Genomic DNA, 12929 nt, shown 5'->3' with positions numbered 1-12929 from the left:
AAGTAATCTGACCTGTGTGTATATATATATCTATATATCTATATAGATATATATATGTATATTTCTCAGCGTGTGTTTATTCCAGCCGGCACGTTAATACACTGACACACAAAATCCGGATTCCCATCATGCATTGCTTCAAAACTATGGCAATTAGTAATGTCCAAAAACATAACAGACATGAAGCAGAAGAACGAAGAGGAGACAGTCATGGCGACGACGAGTAAAAAGAAAAAGTATGCTTGCAAGTTCCAAAATGATTGGAAACAAGAATTTCAGTTTATCCAGGACAGCTCGAAGGGGAAGGGGTATGCTAGGGAGGGATGGAAGATTCCAGACTCTGGTGCATTTGATGAAGGCACTTTTGTGCGTGCCACACAGCAATGCATCATCAGAGAGGGTGTTCAGCATGGTTAGAAAGATAGTGACAGAGAATAGAACGAGGATGGACAATTCAACCCTAAACTCACTCCTTTCCTTCACAGGTGCTGCCCATACTATGCTCCTTCTAAGGCTGTTCTACTGGCTGCAAAGCATTGCACTTTCAAATACAACAATGAGTAGAAGCGTGTTATGTGTGTGTATATGTGTGTAAATAAATTAACACTGAAATTCAAGTGTTTCTTTTATATATTTATACATTCATATATATATATATATATACATATATATATATATATATATTTATATATTTATATTTATATATATATACTATATATATATATATATATATATAAAAACTAAAATTTTTGTGAGTTCTGGCTATAAATATACTCCTCCCCCTTAACCTTTAAACGCCCCCAGCCCCGACCCACCCACCTTTTTACATTTTATCAGACACATTAGGTATATTTGCACAAAGTGTTGGTGATGGATCGGTATTACCAATACCAACGAAAATTTTACTCATTATCAGATTGGAAAGAAAATGTGTTGTATCGACAACACTAACGTGGGGCATTCCATGGGACATTCCACCAATTCGGTGGCATTTGCATCCCCAGGATATATAATGTATAAATGCACAAAATTAACTGTAAACTGCAGGTTTTTTTACTTAGCAAAGTGTCCTGCACATTGGTCTTATGGAAGATCTACTGAATTGTTCCTCAGCATATTGTAAAATGAACAATAGGATTTAATAAGAAATATTACAGTACTATATAAGACTCCCTCTGTGTATGATTTGTTTTGGGGTTTTGTTTTGCTCAATTTTAAGTCTTAACTATCGTATGGCCAAACAATGTGGGTAACAAATTATTCCGCGGAATCGGGTGCCGGAACACATCGGTGACTTTTTCTTCAAATAGCCCACCGTGGGACTAAATAAGATTGCAAGTTGTAGTATACCGCTATTGTTATACTGCTCACTCTGTGAGCCCACATCCATAACCAAAAGACAGACACACTCACAGTGGGACTTTTTGTGCTGTAAATCATGCATTAGCGCTGTGGTTCTCAACCTTTTTTCAGTGATGCACCTCCTGTGAAAATTGTTTTAATTCAAGTACCCCCTAATCAGAGCAAAGCATTTTTGGTTGAAAAAAAGAGATAAAGAAGTAAAATACAGCACTATGTCACCACTTTCTGATTTATTAAATTGTAAACCAGAGCAAAATATTGCTCATTTGTTGTGGTCTTTCTTGAACTATTTGGAAAAAAAGATATAAAAATAACTAAAAACTTGTTGAAAAATAAACAAGTGATTCAATTATAAATAAAGATTTCTACACATAGAAGTAATCGTCAACTTAAAGTGCCCTCTTTGGGGATTGTAATAGAGATCCATCTGGATTCATGAACTTAATTCTAAACATTTCTTCACAAAAAAAGAAATCTTTAACATCAATATTTATGGAACGTGTTCACAAAAAATCTTGCTGTCAACACTGAATATTGCATTGATGCATTTCTTTTTACAGTTTATGAACTTACATTCATATTTTGTTGAAGTATTATTCAATAAATATATTTTTAAAGGATTTTTGAATTGTTGCTATTTTTAGAATATTTAAAAAAAATCTCACGTACCCCTTGGCATACCTTCAAGTACCCCCAGGGGTACGTGTACCCCCATTTGAGAACCACTGCATTAGCGTATATATAAATAAAGTCCTGTGAGTCCTGTGAGCGCTCAGTCATTGTCATGCATATGCCAGCACTTTGATAAGAAAGGTGAGAAACACTTTTGATTTCAAGAAAGTAAAATTCAAACATTCACTTGCCCCCACCCCTCTCCTCCCACATTGGCGTCTTCGCCAACGAGTTTTTAATAAAGGTAAAAGTGATGCTAAATGTCCATTTATCCATTTCATTAGTCATTTTTATGTTTTTTGTCCTGCTTTCTGAATGTAAAGCAGTACGGACTCTCTATAGATAGTGTTTGTGTTAATAATTGGGGTGTCTGCAATGGATTAATTGGATGTACATTATTTCCTATGCGAAAATGTTTTGGTCTTTTGTGTATTCCGATACAACTTAGTTATAGTCAATGTGATACCGATATCAGAGCTTTGAGTATTTGTAGGTACGGATATTATTACGATTTGATATCAGTACGAAGCATAGTACAGTGGAACCTTGATGGATGAACCCCTCTATTTGCTAACTTTTTGGTCTTCAGGCTTTTAGATCATTGTGTGTCCCATATTGTGCTTACTTACTTTTCTGTAAAAATATGCCAGAGCGGACTTATTTCACAGCGGAGAAGATTACCTCTTTCATTCAGCGGCGCCTCTTTCAAGCGCGTGCACAAATGGCAAAATGTACGAATGCTTGTATCAAACCTCATATTGGAGATATTATATTAGATGCAAGTCGAAAAACTGTTAGTTTGTAAATGATTTAGTCTTTGTCTTAACGGTTTGGAACGGTTTAGGGGATGTGATGCAGACTGAGATGGAATAGCAGTGTAAGGAAAATATTTCATATTTTCATTTTATCAAGTGGTTGTTTTGTTTCCAATCTTAGAGAGGGTTGGGTACACGTCACCATTAGGTCTTTCTTCATGCCGGACACCTCCACAGTTTTTTTTTCCTGCAAACTAAGAAAAAACTTGCAATTTCAAGCCCGACTATGAAGGGCATCACAGTGCTGCAAATGTTACAAGAGCTCTTGTTGACAACACGTACATATTCTCATCTTGTTTAAAACACATGTGAATAATCTCATCTTTTTCACAATACATGTGAAAATTCTAATTTTATTCACAATACGTAAGATTATTCCCATCCTTTTACAACATGTGTGAATAGTCTCATCTTGTTTACATGTGAATATTTATCTTGTTTACAACACGTGACTATTCTCATCTCATTTGCAATACATGTGATTATTCTCATTTTGTGTACAACACGTGAAGATTCAAATTTTATTCACAATACATGTGAATATTGTCATCTTATTTTCAACACGTGTGAAAATTCTAATCTAGTTAACATGTGGATATTCATTTTGTTTACAACTCGTGTATATTCTCATTTTGTTTACAACACGTGAATATTCTCATCTTATTTACAATACTTGTGATTATTCTCATTTTTTGTTTACAACACGTGAATATTCTCATTTTACTTACAACACACATGATTATTCTCATCTTGTTTTTAACATGTGAATATTCTCATCTTGTTTACAACACATGTGAATATTCTCATCTTATTTACAAAACGTGTGATTATTCAAATTTTTGGTTTACAACACGTGAATATTCTCATCTTATTTACAACACATGTGAATATTCAAATTTTGTTTACAACACATGGTTATTCTCATCTTGTTTGAAACACATGTCGATCCATCCATTTTCTACCGCTTGTGAATATCAATCATCAATCAATGTTTATTTATATAGCCCTAAATTACAAGTGCCTCGAAGGGCTGCACAAGCCACAACGACATCCTCAGTTCAGAGCCCACAAAAGGGCAAAGAAAAACTCACAACAGTATTCAAATTCACTCTTCAAATTCTATTTACAATACATAACAATATTCTCATCTTATTTACAAACCCCGTTTCCATATGAGTTGGAAAATTGTGTTAGATGTAAATATAAACAGAATACGATGATTTGCAAATCATTTTCAACCCATATTCAGTTAAATATGCTACAAAGACAACATATTTGATGTTCAAACTGATAATTATATATATTTTTTGCAAATAATCATTAACTTTAGAATTTGATGCCAGCAACACGTGACAAAGAAGTTGGGAAAGCTGGCAATAAATACTTATAAAGTTGGGTAATGCTCATCAAACACTTATTTGGAACATCCCACAGGTGTGCGGGTTAATTGGGAACAGGTGGGTGCCATGATTGGGTATAAAAAAGGCTTCCCAAAAAATGCTCAGTCTTTCACAAGAAAGGATGGGGCGAGGTACACCCCTTTGTCCACAACTAAGTGAGCAAATAGTCAAACAGTTTAAGAACAATGTTTCTCAAAGTGCAATTGCAAGAAATTTAGGGATTTCAACATCTACGGTCCATAATATCATCAAAAGGTTGAGAGAATCTGGAAAAATCACTCCACGTAAGCGGCATGGCTGGAAACCAACATCGAATGACCGTGACCTTCGATCCCTGTATGAAAAACCGACATCAATCTCTAAAGGATATCACCACATGGGCTCAGGAACACTTCAGAAAACCACTATTACTAAATACAGTTCGTCGCTACATCTGTAAGTGCAAGTTAAAGCTCTACTATGTAAAGCGAAAGCCATTTATCGACAACATCCAGAAACGCCGACGGCTTCTCCGGGTCCGAGATCATCTAAGATGGACTGATGCAAAGTGGAAAAGTGTTCTGTGGTCTGACGAGTCCACATTTCAAATTGTTTTTGGAAATATATGACATTGTGTCATCCGGACCAAAGGGGAAGCGAACCATCCAGACTGTTATCGACGCGAAGTTCAAAAGCCAGCATCTGTGATGGTATTGGGGTGCATTAGTGCCCAAAACATGGGTAACTTACACATCTGTGAAGACACCATTAATGTTGAAAGGTACATACAGGTTTTGGAACAACATATGGTGCCATCTAAGCGCCGTCTTTTTCATGTCCTGCTTATTTCAGCAAGACAATGCCAAGCCACATTCAGCACGTGTTACAACAGCATGGCTTTGTAAAAAAGAGTGTGGGTACTATCCTAGCGTCCCTGCAGTCCAGACCTGTCTCCCATCGAGAGACAACTCCCAGCACTAGCCCCCCCTCAAGAAGCGGATGCCAGACGCGCTCCCCGTGGTCTGAAATTGTTTCTAGGGGTGGGTGGACAAAAGTCAGGAGGTGGGTAGACCCCTCCCCTCTCGATTGTTCAAAATGTCTTCTCCCAACCCCCACCTGAGGTTGATTGGGAAAGGCCACTGATGTGGGCGGGCCTTGAGTCCTTAGGGGCGGAGTCCAAAATTCAGGTGACTTGGATTGACTAGACCTAAAATTTATAAAATTGTCCTGATAAAATTTGATCCTAGCATAAATGTGGTCTATGGATGACTGAGGGAACACATTTTAAAAAAAAAGTCTTCGTCACTGCTGTCATCAAACGTGGGCGGGGGGGCGTCAACGGAGTGACGTCATCCGCGGCGGTCTCCATCTGACGGACAGCCCATTCGGTGAAATGTTTGGCAAAATGTGTGATGGGATTTCCAAACAACTGCTGGGAGGAAGACTGGGCTGATTCTGGGTGGCTGTGATCTGGAGGGAAGGATTGTGGGGTTGGAGCGTCTCTGTCGCAAGGCGAAGCCTTCTTGTGCGACTTCTGCCTTCGCGGACGCGAGCGAGCTTGCTGAGAGGGGACATCACCGGGCCAGACGGAGTCGAGCAGGACCAGAAACCCACCAGGTCCCCATAGCATGTCTTCGTCCGGCGAACAGCGGAGCGTCTCTGTCTCTATAGCTCGGAGTACAGCTCACGTACATTGGTCGACCTCTGAAAAGCCCGCAGTGAGAAAACGTTTACTTGCTTGCTTCCTACTGTGACACTTGTGTGGCATCGTGATGCGGGTTCGTTCTCTCAGAGATGCAGTCGGGCTTCGGACACAGCGTGAAGGTAAGAAACACTGATTTATTTAACATTAAAACAAACTATTATACAGAAAAACTTGCACAAGGCACAAAAGGCAAAACACAAGAGCTAGCATGGGAGCTAGAGAAATAACAAAGACTTAGCGTGGAAGCTAGCTGGTTGCGAACAGGAATACGGGATCGGAATCAGAGTCGTCACTGTTGTGAAACACAAACCAAGAAGCAAGGCTGAATGAACGGAAAAGGCAGGCTTAAATAAGGACAGCAATCAGAAAACAGGTGCGCGTCGAAAGCAAGGGGCAGGTGAAACTAATGCGTAACTATGGCGACAGAATAAACAAGGAAGTACAACCAGGAACTAAGTCAAACATTAACCGAACACAATACAAAAAGACTCAAAACCTAAAAAATAATATGATCCGGGCAACGGATCATAACAAAATGTGGAGTTCCCCAGGGTTCGGTCCTTGGCCCTGTACTCTTCAGCATCTACATGCTGCCGCTAGGTGACGTCATACGCAAATACGGTATAAGCTTTCACTGTTATGCTGATGACACCCAACTTTACATGCCCCTAAAGCTGACCAACACGCCGGACTGTAGTCAGTTGGAAGCGTGTCTTAATGAAATTAAACAATGGATGTCCGCTAACTTTTTGCAACTTAATGCCAAAAAAACGGAAATGCTGATTATCGGTCCTGCTAGACACCGACCTCTATTTAATAATACAACTTTAACATTTGACAACCAAATAATAAAACAAGGTGACTCTGTAAAAAATCTGGGTATTATCTTCGACCCAACTCTCTCCTTTGAGTCACACATTAAAAGCGTTACTAAAACGGCCTTCTTTCATCTCCGTAATATCGCTAAAATTCGCTCCATTTTGTCCACTAAAGACGCCGAGATCATTATCCATGCGTTTGTTACGTCTCGTCTCGATTACTGTAACGTATTATTTTCGGGTCTCCCCATGTCTAGCATTAAAAGATTACAGTCGGTACAAAATGCGGCTGCTAGACTTTTGACAAGAACAAGAAAGTTTGATCATATTACGCCTGTACTGGCTCACCTGCACTGGCTTCCTGTGCACTTAAGATGTGACTTTAAGGTTTTACTACTTACGTATAAAATACTACACGGTCTAGCTCCAGCCTATCTTGCCGATTGTATTGTACCGTATGTCCCGGCAAGAAATCTGCGTTCAAAAGACTCCGGCTTATTAGTGATTCCTAGAGCTCAAAAAAAGTCTGCGGGCTATAGAGCGTTTTCCGTTCGGGCTCCAGTACTCTGGAATGCCCTCCCGGTAACAGTTCGAGATGCTACCTCAGTAGAAGCATTTAAGTCTCATCTTAAAACTCATCTGTATACTCTAGCCTTTAAATAGACCTCCTTTTTAGACCAGTTGATCTGCCGCTTCTTTTCTTTCTCCTATGTCCCCCCCTCCCTTGTGGAGGGGGTCCGGTCCGATGACCATGGATGAAGTACTGACTGTCCAGAGTCGAGACCCAGGATGGACCGCTCGTCGGGACCCAGGATGGACCGCTCGCCTGTATCGGTTGGGGACATCTCTACGCTGCTGATCCGCTTGAGATGGTTTCCTGTGGACGGGACTCTCACTGCTGTCTTGGAGCCACTATGGATTGAACTTTCACAGTATCATGTTAGACCCGCTCGACATCCATTGCTTTCGGTCCCCTAGAGGGGGGGGGTTGCCCACATCTGAGGTCCTCTCCAAGGTTTCTCATAGTCAGCATTGTCACTGGCGTCCCACTGAATGTGAATTCTCCCTGCCCACTGGGTGTGAGTTTTCCTTGCCCTTTTGTGGGTTCTTCCGAGGATGTTGTAGTCGTAATGATTTGTGCAGTCCTTTGAGACATTTGTGATTTGGGGCTATATAAATAAACATTGATTGATATTCTGATCGCGTTTACAACACAGGTGAATATTCTGCTTTTGTTAACAATAAATGTGATTATTCTCGTCTTGTTTACAGTACATGTTATTGTTTTTTACTCATCTAGTTTACAACTCGTCGATATTCATCTTGTTTACTACACACATGATTATTCTCGACTTTTTTTTACGACACACGCAATGATTTTCATCCTGTTTACAACACGTGAATTTTGTCACTTTGTTTAGAACAAATGTGAATATTTTTATCTTGTTTACAACAAACGTGATTATTCTCACCATGTTTACAACACGTGATTATTCTCATCTTGTTCACAACACACGTGACTGTTCTGTTTGCTTATGTGTGTGTTTACTGATCATCATCTCCACAAAAAAACTCCATTTAGCCTTTCAGAGAGTTTTTATCTTCCGACATACTTGGGACCAGAGGAAGTGACAAAAAGGCAGACATCCGTTATGTCCGTGTAACATCAAGTCAGCAGGAAGCCTTGTCTTGTAACAACTCTCCTTGCTGTAAACACTGAAACCTCAGAATGTGGACAGACAAAAGACGTAGACACTGGCTGCCTCTCAATTCAAGTGAAACGATGCTTTGTGACTCACATCTACATTCCTCCTAGAAGACGCTGCTTCCTTTCTGAGCGTGACACCAGCGTCATCCAACAATCCAACCCTTGCGCAACATCGAAACTCGTCCTTCTACTCCGCTCGATTTTTAGACTTAAGCAAGTCAACGTTCATTGCTTGCACACCTGTTAAAGCGTCCAACATGTTTATTCTCTCAAATAAAACCACTGAGCTCTACAAGTGTTTGTTCAGGACTTTGCACAAAGCCCAAGTCCTCAAGCATCTAAAGTGAGATTATTCCACACAGCTTTGAGGCTTTTGCCACCTACACTCAAAAATTCATCTAGGATTCTCTCTTCCAAACCTGCTAAATTGTGGAAATATTTATACCTGTGGACAGAATTACATACACATATGAACCGTGTTTTTTCTATCCAATAAAAAGTGCATATGCACATGCTGCAGTTTTGAATGATGAAGCAAAATTGTCTTGCTTAATGTATTTTTTCTCAAGGCTGTCCTTTTGTCCCACTGATAATTAATTTGCATTATGATTTTTGTATTGGATTTTTCTTTATTTTTTATTCATTTATTATATATTATTTTTTATTTGTCCACAATATTATAGTAAACATAGCTTCAAGTCAAATATTGTTATATACTGTTTTGCTATATTATTAGTTCTGGGTTTATCCTTATTTATTATGTTATTATCATTATTACAATGATTAATATTATTATTACGATTACTTGGAAGCCGGCAAATTATTGATATTGTTTGTATGAGGTGACACTTGATAAGTTTCGACTTCATCTTACTTATTTTTTGAACATACAGTGTATATATTAGGCCCGTTATTTACTTTTGTTACGTATTTTTCAAGATCTACAAAACCCAAAACCAGTGGAATTGGCACATTGTGTAAATCGTAAATAAAAACAGAATAAAATGATTTGCAAATCCTTTCAACTTATATTCAATTGAATAGACTGCAAAGACAAGATACTTAACGTTTGGTAAACTGTTATTTTTTGCAAATATTAGCTCATTTGGAATTTGATGCCTGCAACATGTTTTAAAAAAAGCTGGCACAAGCGGCAAAAAAAAAAAACTAAGAAAGTTGAGTAATGCTCATCAAACACTTATTTGGAACATCCCACAGGTGAACAGGCTAATTGGGAACAGGTGGGTGCCATGATTGGGTATAAAAGCAGCTTCCACGAAATGCTCAGTCATTCACAAACAAGGATGGTGCGAGGGTCACCACTTTTTGAACAAATGTGTGAGCAAATCGTTTAAGAACAACATTTTTCAACCAGCTATTACAAGGAATTTAAAACCTGGACATGTTTACCATTTAGGCACTTTATAATTTTTGCTAAATATTTTTTAAATTTTGGCAGAAAACAAATCCTACCACGCGCAACTACAACTTGTATCGCAATATTAAGTGATGCAAAAAAGTATTCTTAGCATGTTTTTTTTTGTGTGTGTGTGTGATTGAAACTCTTTTTCAAACTAAATCTACACTTTATGTGCTTTTTTTTCCCATGATTTTGTTGGCAATCTATATGACAATATTCTAATGAAAGAGACAATTGTGTAAAAATATCATTTTTACACAATTGTAAAAATTGTGTAAAAATCTCTCAATGGGATTATTACCTGGTTAAATAAAGGCTAAATAAATAAATACTGTACATTTTCAGAAGACTGGATTATTATTTATTACTTCGGTACTCTTGTCTTGTTCTGTATACTGTACAGTATTTTGTATTTTGTACTTCTATAGTGGTTTGTATATTGTACAGGATTTCTTATTATTTTTATTGGATAGTAGTCTGTTTATTTCAATTGTTAGTTTTTCCTTTTTACCTCTTATGTCATTTATTTCACCCCATATTTGTCTGCACCTTAAATTGGAGTCTTTAATCTCGTTATATGCAAATATAATGACAATAAAGTTAATTATATTCTATTCTATTTTATTGCCAAATGATTACCCCCCTCTCATGTGAAATCCACTCAGGAATTGGGCCATATTAATCCCTTCTCCACAACGAGTTGAGTTTATACCAAAATGGATACATGGATGATACAGCAGAGAATTGGAAGAATGTCATGTGGTCAGATAAAACCAAAATAGAACTTTTTAGTGTAAACTCAACTCGTGTTTGGAGGAAGAAGAATACTGAGTTGCATCCCAAGAACACCATAACTACTGTGACGCATGGGGGTGGAAACATCATGCTTTGGGGCTGTTTTTCTGCTAAGAGGACAGGACGATTGATCCGTGTTAAGGAAAGAATGAATGGGGCCATGTATCGTGAGATTTTAAGCCAAAACCTCCTTCCATCAGTGAGAGCTTTGAATGGTTGACCAAATACTTATTTTCCACCATAATTTACAAATAAATTCTTTAAAATTCCTACAATGTGAATTCCTGGATTTTTTTTTCACATTCTGTCTCTCACAGTTGAAGTGTACCTATGATGAAAATTACAAACATCTGTCATTATTTTAAGTGGGAGAACTTGCACAATCGGTGGCTGACTAAATACTTTTTTGCCGCACTGTACATATACATACACACATAATATATATATATATATATATATATATATATATATATATATATATATATATATATATATATAGATAAAACATTCACAGTATCATGTTAGACCCGCTCGACATCCATTGCTTACCTCCTCTCCAAGGTTCTCATAGTCATTATTGTCACCGACGTCCCACTGGGTGTGAGTTTTCCTTGCCCTTATGTGGGCCTACCGAGGATGTCGTAGTGGTTTGTGCAGCCCTTTGAGACACTAGTGATTTAGGGCTATACATATATATATATATATATATATATATGTATAAATATATATATATATATATATATATATATATATATATATATATATATGTATCACATCACATTGATGGAGCCAAAAAACTAATACTGTATAAAATAATCATTTAATGTTCAATAATCAGATTAAAAATGATATAAATAAAAACAGCCAATAATGAGAATATTTTGCCCCCTGGAATTACACTGATTCAGCCCAAAATAAAATATTAGTAAAAATAAAAAGCAGTTAAGGAAGATCTTTTTTTCTGTACGACATCAAATTGATTGAGCCAAAAATAAAAAATAATCATAACAATAATAACATCAATACTTCTATTAATAGAAACATCCATACAACCACAGCTACTGAGAAACAATAGAAAAGATAGTAATGCTCAATTAGTGTGCACAGATTTAGATATGGTATTTAACAATAATAATACACCAAAGATTGTCCTAACGGTTATAGCAACGATGTATTGTAACACGATATTTACTCAGCATTGCATGTCAGTGTCAGCAAAGAGATGAATATGAAAGCAACAAATTGAGAGTGTAATGTCGTCACTACATGTAATGTCATGTATGTCATAGTTGCTACAACAATGCAGCAGGAATGCATCACGGACGCGTGGATCAGTAATTCAAGTCATAGACTAAAGCGCCACCTGTCGGCGATCAATTGTAAATGCATCCCTCGTCTGAAAGTTTTCTGTAAGTTAAATGTAAAACACATACATGGCGTTTTGCATTTATCATCAACTATAACTTGAATCTTCTTATTCATGTTTGCCTGACAAGACAGTGAACAACATCTTAGGCTCTCTCATGTCTTCTATCTCTGAAACGCAGCCATGGATGGAAGAATGTCGCCAAACATCACACCTTATGCACATTTACAGCACCAAAGCAAAGCAAATGTAAAATCTTACCTGTTTGTGTGTTTTGCAGATGTGTTGACTCACAGAGCCATTCTCCAACACACTGTCGCTCTTTTCGTGTGTGCGGCTCCAACACACTTTTTTCTCCCCGGTGGAAAAAAAAAAAAAAAGTCTCCTCCGTGGAACTGCAAAGAAGACATAGAAAAAAAAATGAAAAGGACAGGAAATGGTGACGCAGCGCTGTGTGGATCACTTCTTTGCATGGAAAGATGCGAAGGAAGGGTGATGAAACATTTGCACACCAATTGGCGGCTGCTGGAGCTCAACATGGCGAAATAAACTTGCAAACATAGTCTATGCACGTTATGGACAGTTTATGCATGACTTTTTTTACAGCTTAAATGTGATAAATGATGATCACAAGTTATGCAGCAAACAGCAAAGACGTTCATATTTCCCTAACTAAACGACATATTTTTGCTAGAGCAAATATGCAGATGTGGCCGCAGAACTGTCACATGTTCAAGACTGCTTTCCCGCGTGGACTTGGACTGCGTTGAGTGAACAGCCTCCTTATTAAGGTGATAAAAAAAGAATCTCATACTGTAGTTGCACCTAACACTGGCCTAAAAGCTTTGTGTGCTACCACAAGCAAATCATTGCGGTTGAAGCATATTCC

The 12929-nt window shown here is 37.8% G+C and overlaps 1 protein-coding gene across 1 annotated transcript in view; it reads right to left on the bottom strand.

The window, feature by feature from the left end:
- Window positions 1-12447, bottom strand: part of dennd2b (DENN domain containing 2B) — a 114503-nt gene extending 102056 nt beyond the window's left edge. The window contains exon 1 of the mRNA XM_061883228.1: window positions 12302-12447. The gene's annotated coding sequence lies outside the window, so the exon portion shown is untranslated. The remainder of the gene's footprint in view (window positions 1-12301) is intronic.
- Between the last annotated feature and the right edge of the window lie 482 nt (window positions 12448-12929).

This window comes from Nerophis ophidion, linkage group LG02 (genome assembly GCF_033978795.1).
Source record: "Nerophis ophidion isolate RoL-2023_Sa linkage group LG02, RoL_Noph_v1.0, whole genome shotgun sequence".
In the NCBI taxonomy this organism is placed as follows: domain Eukaryota; kingdom Metazoa; phylum Chordata; class Actinopteri; order Syngnathiformes; family Syngnathidae; genus Nerophis; species Nerophis ophidion.
The sequence above is the reverse complement of the archived record's forward strand: the minus strand, read 5'-3'. Positions and strand labels throughout refer to the sequence as shown.